This window comes from Pteropus alecto, unplaced genomic scaffold (assembly GCF_000325575.1).
Source record: "Pteropus alecto unplaced genomic scaffold, ASM32557v1 scaffold43, whole genome shotgun sequence".
Lineage (NCBI taxonomy): Eukaryota > Metazoa > Chordata > Mammalia > Chiroptera > Pteropodidae > Pteropus > Pteropus alecto.
The window spans coordinates 3,314,711-3,319,261 of NW_006435764.1; positions in this window are offsets into that span (position 1 = coordinate 3,314,711).

Consider the following 4,551-nt stretch of genomic DNA (forward strand, 5'->3'; position numbering starts at 1 on the left):
CCGTGTGCAGGGCCTCTCTGCCCACGAGGGCTGGGCCACAGGAAAGCCCGGGCTGGGCGCTGCGATGAGGTGTCTCACCCAGCGGGCCTCGCCCTCCCTCAGCCCCAACCGCCAGAACAAAATCACTTAGAAAATGAAAAGTAAGAAGTGACTCAGCTGTCAGAAGGTCCCACCCACTCTTTGCGCAGTTGGGGAAACTGAGTCTGCAGAGCCAGAATGGAGCTGGCATTTGGGCTGTCAGAGGAGACGCATACTCAGTGGTCCTCAGGAGGATGAGAGCCGGCCAGGCTGGGGTCAAGTCCCGCCGCGTCCACTTGCTCAGTCTGCAACCCTGGGCAGCTCGCTCAGCGTCTCACAAAGCGAGCGTAGTGTAGCATCCGCTTCCCAGGGCGCCATCGGGGCGACAGTCTGTGAGTAGCAGAAGCGAGCCCCACGCCTGGCCAGTGTCACGTCAGGGACGCAGACCCTGGAACGGTGGGGTCCCCGAGGACGGTTAGTCGACCCCATGGCAGTGCTGGGCAGCTCGGGCCGGTGAGCCCAGCACCGCGTGGCTCACACACAAGCCACTGTTAAGTGCCATCTGTATGAGAGCCACGTAGTGTTGCCGAGCCTCCCAGGAGAGACCTCAGTCCCTAGTTTGTAGGCATTGGCGCTGGTGGAAGATGGAAGGACTGAGCCTGAGGAACGTGGAGCCCCCTGGACAGACCAGCTCGAAGTCACAGACCCTGACCCGGGCACGTGCCCTTCTCAACACGCCTCAGGTGGCCAAAGGGCCGAATCCCTCCCCTGCCTGCCTCTCACGAAGCCTGGAGACCCCATCTCATCACCCCTCGAATGGCCCCGAAACTCTACCCACCAACAGATGAGCGTCTCAGGTGAGCCAGGGGCCGCTGAGGCCAGAAGGAAGGGCACCTGGACAGGTGAGGTGAGAAGGACACGGGGCCTGTCGGGACCAGAGCTGTCAGAGTAGCAGCCTCGGCCACCTGTGGCCACTGAACACTTCGCTTGTGGCTGGTGAGACGGACGAAATGCATTTTTAAAATTTATTTCACTTCGATGAATTTCAATTAAAAACTGAATCGATGTAAAATGCTTTTCCGTTGAACACGCTTTATTGTTGAATGTGGAGCATTTAGCATCAAACTCGAGGTGTGTTTTCAGTTAAAAGCAACACCAGATTTGGGAGAATTAAGTACACGCAAAAGAATGTAAACTATCTTGTTAATAATTTTGATATCGATGATGTGCCGAAACACTATTTTGGATGGGTTGGGTTAAATAAATTGTTATTTAAATGCCTTTCGTCTGTTTCTTCCTACTTCTTTAATGAGGCCACTAGACATTTTAAGTTACCCACGTGGGCGCTTTGTATTGGATTCCTCCCGAGCAGGCCGGGTCCAGGGAGACGAGAAGGGACGCTTCAGGCCCACGGGGTGCAGGTGACAGGGGCCCCCAGCCCACTGCTGGGCACAGCAACCCTTCCAGCTTCTGCTGGTTTTGTCTCTCTCAATGACACCAATAAAGACACTCATTTCAAACACCAGCGGAACCCGCCCAGCACCATGCTCGGCCCAAAGCGTGCTGCTGGCTCTCTCGAGCACCCCCAGCACCCCGAGGTGTCCCTCTCAGGGCCCAGGGGGATTGAGTAACTTGCCCGGGCCCACACAGCAAGCAGCCGGGACTTCTCGTCCAACGTCTCATTTCATGTGGAAGGCTTGCAGAAGCTGGGACCACAAGCCAGGGTTCAAATCCATGCCCGGGCCCCACCGTGACCTTGGGCTAGATTGGGGTGCAGGTCAACATGGGGAGCAACCTTGAAGATCGTGGGGGACTCTGGGGGTTTCCCACTAGAGGCAGTTCAGGAGTCCCAGCTCTGCTCCCCTTCCCCCACAAACCGTGCAGAGTCCCCCCGCCACCAGCTCTGCCTGCCCAGATGGGGCCACACAGATGCATCCATCACAAGGCAGGCTCTGTGGCCACCATCGCTGCAAACCGCTGCTGCCTCCCAAAGGGGTGACTTGATTTGCCCAGGTCACCGAGCCAGCAGGAGCAGATCAGGGCGGGGATCCAAGTGTCCTGGTCCCCACGCCCCGCCTCACCCCACCGTGGTGTGGGGAAGGGGGAGGGAGAGCTTTCGGGGGATGCCCAGAGACACCCCCAGCAGCGCTCCCGAGGTCGCAGATGCGGGGACATGCTGTCACCACGGAGAGAGGCTCAGGGAGAGAGACGGATGTCTCGTAGGGACCCAGACGCCTCCTGTGCGGGTACGGTGCGCTGCCCTGTCACCCGCCAGCTTGCAGAGCCGCAGCCAGGAATGTCAGCAGGACACATAGCAGAGCGGTGAGTCAGCTCGGGCGAGGGCGGGCGGGCTCCGCGGGGCCGCGGGCGGCAGGCGGGCACGAGGTCAAACCCTCCATGCAGAACGGGGAAACAGCGGCCTGGAACCAGCCTCGGGGCGCCATCCTCCGAGGTCCGGCCGTGAGCGGGGCGCCGAGGACGCGCACAGGCCAGGAGGGGAAGGCGCTCGCCCAAGGTCACTCAGGGACCCCGGGGGGACGCGGGGCTCCCCGCACAGTGCTCTCTGGGGCAGGAAGCAGGAAGCGCCGCCCTGCACGGCGTCCACCTACATAAACCGAGCTTTGTAGGTTCAAAGGCATCTATGGACCCAGGAGGGCTGGCTGCTAGGACCGGGGTCACTGCACGCCAGAGCGAGGTCAGACCAGCTTGGTTCCAGGTTTGGCCTGGCTCTGTCCCAAACCGGCTGTGTGGCCTGGGCAGCCACGTGCAGGGCTGAGCCTCAGTTTCCCCATCTGGAGAATGGGACAAGAACCCCACCTCCCCAAGCACATGTCCGGGTCAAATAAGGATTAAAGTGCCCATCATGTGCCCGGCACCATGCAGGGGATTTGCCTGAGTTATCTGACTTGAGATCCATGCTGTGGGGGTGGACGCTGGTGCACAGAGATGTCAGCTCGCCTGAGGTCGCCCCCTAAGGAACTGACACAGCCAGAGCCAGCAGGCCTGACCTGTCAGCTCACGGACACACCCGACCACCTGCCTGCCCGCAACCCTCTTGCTGCCGGAGAAGGGTGTGGGAAAGGGAGCTGCAGGCGGACGGGCCTTGCCCGGGGGCTCTGTGGGGTTGGGGACAGGAGCCAGGGACCCACCTTCCAGACTGAAGGCAGGCGCCAAGGTGGAGTCACAGATACAGGGGTTCAAGTCCCATCTGCAGCCCTCACTGGGCCCATCACCTCTCCGAGCCTCACTAAAGTGGGGAATGGTGTCACTTTCTGGGGGAGCAGATGTGCGCTTGGCACACATAAGGCGCTCAAAAGTGACCACTATTATCATTACAGCAACCACAGGTCACATGCCCCAAGGGTGGTTAGAATTTAAAGAGCTTTCTCATGTGGGCGACACGCACACACCTGCCACACGCACACACACGAACACTCACACACACGCACACATGCATGTCACACCCGCACAAACCCACACGCATACATGTGTGTGCGCACGCCCATGAACATGTGTGCGCATGCGTGTGCCACATGCCCCGCAAGGCACGCCCGACCACACCTGTGTGTCGGGGACTCAGGGAATATCTGGTGAGACAATTCGAGGTCCTCGGGTTCTAGGAGACGGGACCTTTGTCACCTGCGACAGTTGGGATGAAATTTCCACACGTCAGTTTCCTACCACGTGACAGAAGTCCGGGGACAGGCCGTCCGAGGGCCTGAGAACCCAGCGGGGCCCAGCCAGCCGCACGTGTCACCCAGCTCCACAGCAGAGAAGTGGCACGGATGACAGAGCGAGTGGACGGCTCCTCGTCCCGACAGACACGGGCCTGCGTTTCATCAGCCCGACGTGTTACCAGCCTAACGCCAGCTGGCCTGGGGGACGGGGAGCAGAGACAAGCCCCCTGGGGTCCCTGCAGCGGCTCCATGTGACGAGAAGGGCCCACTGCAACCCCGCCAGCCTGTCCCTTGGCTAAAGCAAGGCCAGGGCAGGAGTCTGCACTCTGGGCCAGCGTGTGAGCCGGGCATCTCGGGCCCAGCGGGAGCCCAGCCCTGAGCCAGGACTCCTGTGTGTCCCCTTCTGCACCTCAGTTTGCCTGACTGTGAAGTGGACCGGTCAGGCCCGGGCAGGGCTGGCGGGAGAGGGGTGCCCGCCCCACCCCAAGGCCGCGTGCTCCTGCTCCCCAGCAGGCTCTGCCAGGTCTTCCTTTTTTAAAAGAAATGGAAATCTAGGCTAATTTGTGAAATGTCCAGTAGTGGGTCGAATGGTGGCCCCCCCAGAAAAAAGATACATATCCAAATCCTGACCCCCAAAACCTGTGCATGCGCCTTAGTGGGAAAAAAGCTCTTGGCGAGTGTGATGAAGTTAGGGACCCAGCCCGAGGGCTCTAAACCCAGAGGCAGGTGTCCCCGTGAGAGACAGGAGGAGAGACATGGAAGACAGGAGGCATGTGACGATGCAGGCAGAAACGGAGGGACGAGGCCACAAGCCGGGGACGCCCGCCCCCCCCAGGAGCTGGAAGAGGGAAGAGGG